The sequence below is a fragment of the Furipterus horrens genome, unplaced genomic scaffold (genome assembly GCF_987537825.1).
Source record: "Furipterus horrens unplaced genomic scaffold, mFurHor1.1.pri manual_scaffold_2, whole genome shotgun sequence".
NCBI lineage: Eukaryota > Metazoa > Chordata > Mammalia > Chiroptera > Furipteridae > Furipterus > Furipterus horrens.
In genome coordinates, this window is record NW_028327172.1 from 53,597,818 (window position 1) to 53,610,810 (window position 12,993).

The 12,993-nt window shown below is 38.8% G+C and overlaps 1 non-coding gene and 1 pseudogene across 1 annotated transcript; both read left to right on the forward strand.

The window, feature by feature from the left end:
* The first annotated feature begins 6,595 nt into the window (after positions 1 to 6,595).
* Positions 6,596 to 7,649, forward strand: LOC150018574 (calponin-2 pseudogene; annotated as a pseudogene).
* Positions 7,650 to 10,135: 2,486 nt separating this feature from the next.
* Positions 10,136 to 10,300, forward strand: LOC150018575 (U1 spliceosomal RNA). Its single transcript, XR_016509590.1, has one exon. It is a non-coding gene; the product is annotated as a U1 spliceosomal RNA (small nuclear RNA).
* The last annotated feature ends 2,693 nt before the right edge of the window (positions 10,301 to 12,993 follow it).

The window sequence follows — 12,993 nt, forward strand, 5'->3', positions numbered from 1 at the left end:
AAACATTTATAGCCTAGGTTTTAATGTAATCTAGTAAACATGCCCTTTCAATGTTTGATATATATATATAATCAGCTTCTTAAATGTTCTTTGAACCAATCATCATCTTAGTGATTCCTCACTAGTTCATGACTTAAATAGAATCTCTTATATGTGGGCCATTTTACATTCATCTGAAAGTCATTGTTTTACCATTTTAAAAATTATATTTCATCAGGCTTAATCTGTTCCATGATACTGAAAGAAAACCAGTCTGCACACTTGTCTTGAGAACGTGGGGATCATATAATTTTAATATAACACAAGGCATCTAGTATTCCTTTCCGTGGAAATCCTCTACCATGTTACCCTCTGAAGAGACAATACGAGAGTCACCAGGTCTACCATCCCTGATCACCATGTGGCTGGGTGGAGGCTGGGAAAAGAGCAGCACAGCCAAGGCTTCGTGAGACAGACTTTCCCAAGGTATGAGAGTTACATGTTGCCACAGCTGGGACCTGCAGAAGGCTTGTCTTGCACAAAAAGCAGGCCCAGAGCTACACTCTTCACACAGTCATGCCATGTCTCAGATGCCTATATATCACATATGCCTAATACATAGTAGGCACGCAGTTTATACTCCCTGCAATTAAAAATTGTTAAGTATTCCTAATGACTAGAGCTTAGATGTTTCCAAAGGATGAAATCTATCAATTAGTCTCCCTTCAGAGCACTAGAAAAGACAGACATCAGGAGCCAAACAGGCATATGGCATTTCATGGACAATTAGCAGTGTAACCTTGAACCAAAAATGAAAGCATATGAGCCTCAGTTTCCTCCCGTCACGTGAATAATTGTCACGTTATTGGTTATACCCTTGTTATGAGGACTGAAGTAGAAAAAGAAATGTGAAAGCAGATAGCACAACACCTCGCCCAAAGGTGCCCCTGCCCAGAATGGTCTTTTGATCTTTCCTTCCCCTCTCAGAAGACGCTGGAAGGCCTTGAGGCCTTGGCTGTGTTGCTGCTTCTCCCAGTCCCCTTCCCAGCACACGGCAATCAAGGGATGGGAAAATCGCTCTGTTCAAACAGGTGTCACTGTTCTAAACCTACAGTCTCATTTCCTGATCGTGTCTTAATCTGCTTGTCGGTGGTGAAAGTTGATTTCTTACACATTCTTGTATCAGTGGGAATTTCTGCCCTTGGCTGACAGGCATTATGGGCTGGCTTTGACATACAGCCCTACAGGACCTGAACAGCCCCTATTCTTCCCCAGCCCTGAAAGGCAGCTTTGTGCCAAGGATTCATTAAACTGCACTGCACAGCCCCTTCATAAATGGGGCTTGATAATGAACAGTCGATTTAACTGGAAAAGCTGCTGGAGCTGTTAAATTAAAGGGAAATAAAGTGCACTTTAGACTCAGTCTGCCAGAAGAAACAGTGACCTAAAAGGAAAATCTTCATTTTTATTGAAGTTTTTATAAAGTTTAATATGTCCAGGAAACTTCCCCGTGACAGCCAATAAGATGGATAGACTCAGAATGCGGGCGTGAGTGCGCTTTTTATTCACCATCATTGTCCCAAAGTGAATCTCAGGCTCTTAGAGGGTGTGGAGGAAGAATCTAACTTTGAGAAAGAAATATCAGGGGACTCTGCAATGTGCCACACAAAAAGTGGCTTTTTAAAAAAAAAAAAATTTAAGGTATTTTAAGACCAGACTTTTCTTTCATTCTTTGAACATTTGAAACACCAAGAGTATTGTTTCCCATTTCTCTGATCTCTTTCAGGGAGGAGACCCAGCTGTTTCTCCTCATACTACAGCTCAGATATATCTGATTTGAGTAGTATGGTCTGATATCTGACTCAGTAGCCTCTCTTTTAGGTCTGAGATTTCAGAAGTATGCATAAGTGCTCAAAAAAAAAATTTCTTTCCAGCTTCATCTTCTGAGTTATAGATCTTAGCATGATAAGATAGAACTTCTACTCACATATGCTGGGATGGTGTGGTTTTCAGTAACTCTCATGTGCAAAAAGCAAAAGCCTTTGGCAGGTAAAATAACCATACAATCATCTTACCTTTTCTCTGCTAAGCAGCTGTGAGCTAAGAATTCTTAACATGCTCCGCCATCTTTCATGTTTTCAGATCTTTATATAGAATCTGCTCCTAGGTATGTTTTAGGCATCACATCCTAGTCTCGACCTTTTCTGGATTTCATCTGAAGCATCATTTTACCATCAAAAATGAGGAAGTCACTCTCAGAATTTAAAGAGAAATCTGAAAGGCGATGTGAAATAAATAAAGGCCCACTTCCACCCTCATTGTACAGTGTCACTGGAATCCAAACACAGCTTTTCAGTTGTAAAGCTGTATCAAAAGGGCAAAACTTCCTAAGAAGTTTTATGTTCTCTTTCTGAAGCTTTTTTATGTTGAGTTCTAAGTTAGCAATTTAATTTTTTAGGATTCTGCAGTACGCAATTCAAAGCCATCTTGAAAATATCTTGAAGTTGAAAAATATAAATCTCTACATGTATTTATTTTTAATAATAACTATGATATCTCACTAATTAGTATTGTTTTGTTCTTCATCCATCTACCACTAATGAGTCACAGTCAAGCAATATAAATCATGAGCTCTGTGCACCATAAAATTCTGGATTTTTTTGTTTTGTTTTGTTTTGTTTTGTTTTTTAAGTATATCTTATTGATTATGTTGTTACAGTAGTTCCAATGTTTTTTCCCCTTTGCTCCCCTCTGCCCAGTACCCCCCTTCCCTCCAGCAATCCCACACCCCTTAGTTGATGTCCATGGGTCATGCATATAAGTTCTTTGGCTTCACCCTTTCCTATGTTATTCTTAACTTCCCCCTGTCTATATTGTTCCAACCGATTATGCTTCTTAATCCCTGCACCATTTCCCCACTTCTCCCCCTCCCTCTCCCAGATGATAACCCTCCAAATGATCCCCATACCTACGATTCTGTTCCTATTCTGGTTTGCTTAGTTGGATTTTGTTTTTATTTTTTAGATTCAGTTGTTGATAGTTGTGAGTTTGTTGTCATTTTAGTGTTCATAGTTTTGATATTCTTTTTCTTAAGTCCCTTTGACATTTCATGTAATAATGGCTTGGTGATGATGAACTCCTTTAGCTTCACCTTGTCTGGGAAGCACTTTATCTGCCCTTCCATTCTAAATGATGGCTTTGCTGGTCAGAGTAATCTTGGTTGTAAGACCTTGCTTTTCATCACTTGTAATACTTCTCCCAGTCCCTTGTAGCCTGCAAAGTTTCTTTCGAGGAATCAGCTGATAGTCTTATAGGAACCCCTTTGTAGGTAACTCTCTTATTTTCTCTTGCTGCTTTTAAGATTCTCTCTTTATCTTTAACCTTTGGCATTTAATTATGTTGGGTCTTGGTGTGGACCTCTTTGGGTCTAGGTTGTTTGGAACTCTCTTTGTTTCCTGGACTTCTATGTCTATTTCCTTCACCAAATTTGGGAAGTTTTCCTTCATTATTTTTTCACATAAGTTTTCAATTTTTTGCTCTTCCTCTTCTTCTGGCATCCCTATGATTTAGATATTGGACATTTAAAGTTGTCCCAGAGTTTCCTCACTTTTTTCAATTTTTGTTTCCTCCTTCTCTACTGGTTGACTATTTATTTCTTCCTTACACTCCAAATCACTGACTTGAATATCAGCTTCTTTCCCTTCACCATTGGTTTTGTGTGGATTTTCCTTCATTTCACTTAGCATAGCCTTCACTACTTCCCCTTCGGTATTTTCCATACTCAAGCATATCTGTTGAGTCTGTGAGCATCTTTATCACCATAGTTTTTAACTTTGCCTCTGTTAAGTTGACTATCTCCTTATGTGTCAGATTAGCTATCTTCTTGTCGCTTAGTTCTCCCACTGGAACCTTGCTGTGTTCCCTCTTTTGGGTCATAGTTCTCTGTCTCCTCAACTTCACAGGCTCCTGTATTTGCCTCTGTGTCTTAGGTAGAGCTGTCACACCTGTTATGTTGTAAGGGGCAGAGCCTTAGGTATCCATCAGTGCCAGATGACCAGTTTTACCACTTTGTGGTGCAGTATGTGGGCAAGGGGTTTTAGAGGGAACGATGCCCCTTGCTCAGCACTTGCCCCTTTTCCAGGCACTTCTCCCACTTCCCATATGAGACTCATGTCACTCTAGCTGTTGCCCTGGCTGTAGTTCCCAGAGTGGGTGGATTTGCAGATGTTCTAGGACTGTGGGGGACCTCTAAACAAACAAACTCTGCTGAGAGAGTGGCAGTTTCTTTTCTGACCTAACCCCCACTGGTTTTCAGTCAGAAGCAATGAGACTTTATTTTCCCCTGCGTTGAAACCATGAGCTATGCTGTCTGGACTGGGGCTGGGAGTGCTCCCCAGATATCCTTCCCTACTTTTATAATGTGTGATTGTGTTTTCTGCCAGCCAGCCACAGCCACTGTCCTGCAACAGCCACACTGCATCCTCTCTGCCCCAGCTCTGACCCTCCTGTCTGGATAAGTATTTCTTCTTTATATCTTTGTTTGTTAGAATTCCATGCAGCTTGATTTTCTGGAACTTCTGGTTGTCTCCAGTTTTGAGGTAGTTATGGAAGGGGACACCACATATCTACCTACACTTCCATCTTCGCTGGAAGCCACAATGAGATGTTTTAATTCCTATTTTTTGTGTGCTCTTTTGTCATATTTTACTTTTATATGTCACATATATTGTAATTATTTTTCCTTTAAACAGCCAATTGTCTTTTAAAGACATTTAAAAATAAGAAAAAATATGTCTTTAAAATGTATCCACTCTGCCATTTCCGGTACTCTTATTTCTTTATGTAGATCCACATTTCCATCTGATATCATTGCCCATCTACCTGAAGAAACTAACATTTCCTGGGGGTTTTTCTGCTAGTAACAAATTCTCTTGGCTTTTGCCTATCAAAGAAGTCTTTTTTCTTTTCTTTTTTTTCTTTTTTTTTTTTTTTTTTTACTTTTTTAAAAGGCTATTTCCTCTGGATATAGAACAGGTCTATATCAGCCTTTACTATTAAAGCTAGGTTAGTTCCATATGTACTGTTATACTCTTTCTGAGCTCACTACTGAAAAAACCAGGTGTTTCTACTCTCACTAGTTGGAACTCTAATGTCTTTAGTTCTGTGTGAGCTCTAAGAACTGTCTAGCTTACAACTCCCATTAAGTACTTTGCCTGACCTCATATATAGCATAGTATTCAGCAACCAGTTGAAAAGAATCCCTATGTCAATTTCTGGAGCTCTCTTTTTGCCTAGCTTCCTTTTCTCTGGTTTTCCGAAGAGACAGAGATCAGAGTTCAACCTCCCTGAACTCTGATTGCTGTCTCCTCATGTTAATGATGCAGCTCTGCCCCTAGGATTCTCCTCTCTACTATGCAATCAAGAAATATTCTCAATACAGCAGGTTGGGAAAATTGTGTTGTTTCTCTTTGCTGTAGGATCACAACCCTGTGCTGGCTATTATTCTATGTCTAAAATATTTTTAAAATGCATTTTGTCTGATTTTATTGTTTATTCCAGGAGGACACATCTAGTCCCAGTTATTTCATTATAGCTGGAAGTATGTCTGTTATTCTTTTTCTACAGATGAAAATTTTCCTTTGACTTCTCTGGCCTTATTAAAGGTCCTCCCTGACCTTAGAAACCTATGCTGTGAAAGGCAGTCTGTATCCTGAGTGTCCAGGCACTAGTGCCAGGACTAGGATGAAATGAAGTGTCTAAGACACAAAATTTAGGGAGGCACTAACTCTCAGATTTATAAAATGCTGCCACTGTTCCTGCATGACACAGAGTACTCTCTTTTAAATTTTGCATCTTAATGCTTCACTTGCCAACACTAGTCCCAGCTCTGCCCTGCATGTTCTTGCTCAGTACACCCAAAATGCAATGCCCTGAATTCTCTTTACTTGGAATAGTTCTCAAGGTATTTTTGTAGCAAGTAACCTTGAGAAATAAATAATTTCTTTTCCAGAAAAAGTGCAAATTTATATTCTCTTGTAATAAAAGCTGCAAATCCCAGCGCAAACCTGGCCATCACACCTTCCCTGCCATCCAACCTGCATATGCTTGAGTGCCCACGGACATCACTGCCCCAGCTGCAGCAGCTGAGGTCAAGAACCAGATTGAATCCAAATATGACCCTGAGAAGGAGGTGGAATTCTGCAGCTGGATCAAGGGACTCACAGACTGATCCTGGCTGCAGCTTATTTATGAGTGTGCTTCCAGGAGGGCCTAAAGGATGGAGTTATCCTGTGCACACTTATGAATAAGCTGCAGCCAGGATTACCGTATTCCCTCACTTATCATGGGTGTGACGTTCTAGACCTCTCCCCTGCCCCCGTGATAGGTTAAAATCCACGAAGTAGGAACCTTACATTTATTTTAGTATTTATATATATTTTAAGGCTTTATAAACCTTTCCCACACACTTATAAACCATTCCCAGTCCCTTATTAACCTTTCCCACTCCCTCATTAACCTTTTCCTCACTTTTATAAACACACTTATGTTCTTATACATATTCTACACTCTTAAACCTACATAACTTTAACAACATATGTATACAGTACCACAAAATCCCACGATATAGTGAAAATTCCGCAATAAATAATTAAATATATTTTTTAAAATCCCGTGATACAGTGAGGCCGCAATAAGTGAACCACGATATAGTGAGGGACTACTATAGTCCCCAGTAGTCCCACTCCACTCAAAAGTTTCAGCAAATGGAAAACCTCTGCAGCTTCATCAAGGCCATGGAGAATTACGGCGTGAAATCCATGGACCTGTTTGTGCCCAGTGACCTGTGTGAGAGTGAGAATATGGCACAGGTTCAGGTGTCTCTTCTGGCTCCAAAAAGGGAGGCCAAGAAAAGGGGCTGTCGTTTGGCATGGAGAAGCAGAATCAGAACCTCTAGGATGTCACTGTGCTTCAGATGGGCTACAACTAGTGTGCCAGCCCATCAGGCATAGTAACTCCTGGCACCCAGTGGCACATCCATGACACCAAACTGGGGACCAACAAATGTGACAACTCTTCCATCTCTGGACTGATGGGCTAAACCCAGGGCACCAACCAGGGTGGCCAGGTCTCTGGCCTGAACCAGCAGATATGACCCCAAGTGCTGCCCACAAGGGCCAGTGGCTGATGCGGTTCCAGGATTGGTGGATAACTGTCCCAGCCCAGGGAAGGCCCGAGAGTAAACCCCCCCCCCCCACTACCAGGAGGAGGCAGGCTACTGAGGCCCCTCTTGCAGGATATGTTCCAACATCATCCACCATCCGTGATTTCAGGGTTTTCTGTGTTTTCATCTTGGTTTTCTATGTGTTAAATGCTTCTAGCTGAGGGTTGTGAAGACCAGATCCAGATACCTGTGGAATGGGGGTTCTTGCCAGGGCATTTCGGAGTAGCAAGTTTAGTTTTTCATCTATCGTAGTGCAACCACTGCAGATGCAGAAATCTATTACAGGCTCTTTGAATCATCCCTGTGGGTACCCAGGGACGTGGGAGATGGATGTAAATGAACATGAACTTGTGGCTACTACTTTGTAACAAGTAATAAAAGTCATTTGTCTCTGACCCAGCAGTCTTGTTTATTCTGTTAGCATCCAAGAAACAGTAACAGGCTAACTTACTACCTTATAAGTAAAATGGCAGGCCCTGCTTCATTCTTGAAGACTTTTATAGACATTAATATATTCTTTCCCTTTTGATTTTCACATTTCTGGAAATTACTGGAGGAAATGCTGAGAATGAGTTTTTACCTTTCTTGAAATAATAAAGCATAATATGCTGAAAATGTGTATTTTCTACCATCTTCAATATTAAAATGGCCACAACAAAATTCACCAATTTGGTAAGATTTTTTTTAAATAATTTATTTGTTTGTTTGTTTGCTTATTTTTAGAGAGAGGGGAAAGGAGAAAGAGAGGGAGAGAAACATCACTGTGTGGTTGCCTCTCACTCGCGCCCCTAACTGGGGACCTGACGTGCAACCTAGTCATATGCTCTGACTGGGAATCGAACCAGTGACACTTGGCTTGCAGGCCAATGCTCAATCCACTGAGCCACAGCAGCCAGGGCTTTTTGGTAAGATTTTTTAATGCATGCTGAGAGGAGAGCTGTTTCAATACAATCTAACAAAGTATTACAAACAAAGTTAAAGATAACAAAGCACTACTAGAGCCATCTTATGAAAAAAAAATTAACATTTTGACCAACCCAGTATTAGAAAAAAATACTGGTAAGAGAAATGTCAGATTTTACTGCTTATGTTTTCTTCTAGGATTTTTATGGTTTTGTGTCATATTTAAGTCTTTAATCCATTTTTAGTGTATTCTTGTGTACAGTGTAAGAGAGTGGTCTAGTCCCCTGTTTTATTTTATATATCTGTCCAATTTTCCTAATACCATTTATTGAATAAAATGTCTTTACTCCATTGTATGTTCTTGCCTCCTTTGTTATATATTAATTGACCATATAAGTGAGGGTTTATTTCTGGACTCTCTATTTTGTTTCATTGATCTGTGTCTGCTTTTATACCATTACCATGCTGATTTGATTATTATAGACTTGTAGTCTAATTTGATACCAGGTAGTGTGAAACGCCCAACTTTGTTCTTCCTCAGAATTGTTGTGGCTATTTTGGGTCTTTCGTGGTTCAATATAAATTTTTGGATTACTTGTTCTAGTTCTGTGAAAAATGCCATTTTTTTAGATAGGAATTGCATTGAATCTATAGATTGTTTTGGTTAGTATGGATATTTTAGTAATATTAATTCTTCCTGTCCATGAGCACAGTATATGCTTCTATTTATTTGTATCTTCTTCAGTTTCTTTTTCTTTTAATTTTCTGAGTACATGTTTTTAACCTTTTTGGTTTAATTTATACCTAGGTATATATTTTTTGAGGCAATTGTAAATAGGATTTTTTTCTTAGTTTCCATTTCTGAGAGTTTATTATTGGCATAAAAAAGCCCTGGCACAGTCTGCCCCTAGTGCTCCCACCACCACCAGTTTCAGCTCCAACCAGCTTGCCAAGGTAACTGTTGAAACTTGCCCGTAAGTCTCCATGGAACAACCCATACCAACTCTAGCTGCAGCTTCAGCTGGCCAAAGACACCTGGTATGCACTGTCTACAAAGGGGAAGCTACTACACAAGGCCACTCAGAGATGGGGGATTGGTTGCTGTTATACCTGATTCATAGAAACAACACAGAGAGACAGCCAGAATAAGGAAACAGAAATATATTCCAAGCAAAAGAACAGAATAAACCCCCAGAAAAAGAACTAAGTGAAATGGGAACAAGCAATGTAGCAGATAACAAATTCAAAGCATTAGTTATTAAAAAGCTCATGTGCTTGAGAGAAGAATAGATAAGCTCAGTGAGAACTTCAACAAAGCTAATAAATATATATATATAAACTCTTTATTTATGCAATTTTTCATTTAATATTTTTTTGCTACACTTGACCACGTGTAACTGAAATTGCATAAAGCAAAGCCATAGATAATGGGGGACTACTGTAGTTCTTATTTATTGAACACTAACTATGTAATAGGCAGTATTTATTTTTACAACAGGGAGAAAACTGTCTCTTCACTAAACAATGTTGGGAAAGCTTTTGTGCAGTGAAGAAAACCATCAGGAAGATGAAAAGGCCACCTACTAAATAGGTAAAGATATTTGCAAATGACATATCCAATAATGGGTTGCTATCTAAAGTGCATAAATTACACATACACTCAACATCAAAATCAACAAATAATCTAATGTAAAAATGGGCAGAGGAACTGCATGAACATTTCTCCAAAGAAGTCATACAGATGGCTAACAGATACAGTAAAAAATGTTCACCCTCATTAATCATCAGGGAAATACAAGTCAAAACCACAATGAGATATCACCTTACACCCATCAGAATACTATTATCAAAAATACAACAAGCCCTGGCTGTTGTGTCTCAGTAAATTGAGCGTCGTCCTGTGAACCAAGTGTTGCTGGTTCGATTCCCAGTCAGGGCACGTGACTAGGCTGCACGCCAGGTCCCCAGTTGGGGGCGCATGAGAGGCAACTGCACATTGATAAAACAGAAAAACAAACAAACAAACAAATAATACTTAACCTGGCTGGGGAGATACCATGACCACGAAGGTGGTTTTCCCAAGGAGAGGCTTATCCATTGCACTCCAGGTGTGGTGACCCCTGCAATTCGCCTAAATATGGGAAACTTGACTGGATAACTTGCCATGGTGGGGGACTACGTTTGCACTCTGTCCTTGGGTGGGGTGGGGGTGGGGCGGGAATACAACAAATAACAAGTGTTGGCCAGGATGGAAGAAACAAACAAACAAAAAATGCTTTTGCCCAGTTGGTGGGATTATAAACTGGTGCAGCCATTATTGAAAATAGTATGGAGTGTACTGTACTATCCCTCCCTGGAGCACACTTGCACCTTTCCCTTCCTCCTCTTCTTCCCTCTCAGGTTTGCATCCACTAAACTCCAAGAGACCCCCACAAGGCTTGCAACCAGAGGAGCAATGGGCAGTGGAAGCTCATCCCAGGCTAACTCTCTAAACCTGTCTCCAAGGCCCCCTTTTCTCTTACTTTTCAGTGAGATAAAGCAGCCTTGCCTTGGCATCTCCCCTGTTGCTTCTTCTAAGCCCTTCCTTGTTTCACTGTCCCTAGGTTTAATAAACATACTTTCAAACTAAAAAAAGAAAAGTAGTACGGAGATTTCTAAAAAATTAAAAATAAAACTACTATATGATCCAGCAATTCCACTTGTGGGTATTTATTTGAAGAAAACAAAAACAGTAATTCAAAAAGATATAGGCACCTCTATGTTCACTGCAGCATTGTTTACAATAGTCAAGACATGGAAGCAATTAAATGTCCATCAATAAATGAATAAAGAAAGTGTGGTATGTGTATTTATATGTAATGCAATATTATTCAGTCATAAAAAAGAATGAAATTTTGCCATTTGTGACAACATGAATGGACCTAGAGAGTATTATGCTAAATGAAATAAATTAGACAGAGAAAGACAAATACCATATGATTTCACTTATATGTGGAACCTAGAAACAAAATCAGTTAACAAACAAAACAAAACAAAGACAAACTCATAGATAAAGAGAATAAACTGATGTTTGCCAGAGAGAAGAGGGCGTGGGAGGATGGATATAAAAAAAAAAGAATGGGGTTAAGAGGTACAAACTTCTAGTTATAAAATAAGTCACAGAACTGCAATGTATAGCGTAGGAAATACAGTCAATATCATAATAACTGTGTACAATGACAGTTGATTACTAGTGTTATTATGGTGATCATTTTATAAGGTATATAAGTGTTGCATCCCTGTGCTTTACACCTGAAACTAATATAATATATTTCACCTATAATTAAAATTAATTTTAAAAAATCAAAAGCATAAAAATATGTTACAATGGTAAATAACCCAGATGTGAGGCTTGGCATGGTTTCAAAATTAACATCTGTGATAACTTACCTGCATCTATACCAATTTACCTGCCCACCATCTGTTTACCAGGGTTCTCTTTTTTCCACACTCTCGCCAACAATTATTATCTCTTCTCTTTTATATAATAGCCATCTAACAGTTATGAGGTGATATCTCATTGTGGTTTTTCTCTGCATTTCCTTGATGATTAGTGGTATTGTGCACCTTTTTATATACCTCTTTGCCATTTGTATGTCTAGACAAATGTATACCCATGTTCTTTGTCCATTTTTAATGTTACTTGATGCTTTGCCATTGAGTTGTAGTTTTTTATATTATTTGCATATTAACCCCTTGCCTTATCAGACATATATTTTACAAATAGTTCTCATTCAGTATATTGTGTTTTCATTCTGTTGATTGGTTCCTTTGCTTTGCACCTTTTTAGTTTGATAAAATCCCATTGCATCTTTTTGCTTTTATTTTCCATATGGAAAAAAATTGTCAATGAGCTTTTTCTCCTATGTGTTTTTCCTAGGAGGTTTACAGTTTCAGAATTTACATTTAAGTCTTTGATCCATTTAGAGTTAATTTTTCTGTATGGTGTAAGATAGGTGTCTGATTTCAATCTTTTTCATATGAATGTCCAGTTTTCCCAATACCATTTCTTGAAGAGACTATTTTTTGCCCATGTGTATTGTGGCACCTTTGTCAACCATTAATTGACTATATATACATAGATTTATTTATAGCAAAGGAACAATAGAAGATTGGCTGACTGTTGAGTAGCCCCACATTAGCGTGCATAGCTCATCAGGATCAAGGCTGGCACCTGTGAACAGTTAACTTCATAACAGCACTCATTGGGCAGGATGTCATCTGCATTACAGATTTCACCCTGAAAAGTATTTGAAAATACTTTATGCTCAAAATATACACTATGCATTCCTTCTCCTTAGGACCCAAGTATAAATCTAAAATGATAAAGGGGCTTCTTTAGTCTGAAGACAGGATTCCCTTGCAGCAGAGTGTCTCCAGAACTTCACAAAAATAAATAAAAGCAGCAGCTAACACCTTTTCAGCTTCTTGCCCTTTTGGTGTTTTATTTCTTCTTCCTCACGTTTCATTTCCTCTAAGTCCTCTTGCATACCTAGTCATAAACTCCTCACTTCTTTCTTCTGCTGTTCTTTTCAACTACTCTCCATGTAACATAAGGCATAATCACTTTCATCTTTGTATTTTTTTCAGTCATAGCCAAAGATTTCTCAAATGTGCTTACATATTTCTTCCTGAGATTCTCCTTTTCTGGGCTCCATATTCTGTTCCCTTGGTCTATGTGTCTGTTTTCATTACCATAGTTCCATAATAGTTTAAAATCAGGACATGTGGTGCTGTCTGCTCTCTCCTTCTTTCTGAAGATTGCTTGTGCTTTGAGGATTTTTTGTGAATCCATATGAATTTTAGAATTGTTATTTTCTATTTATAAAAAAATGACATTGATTCTTGAT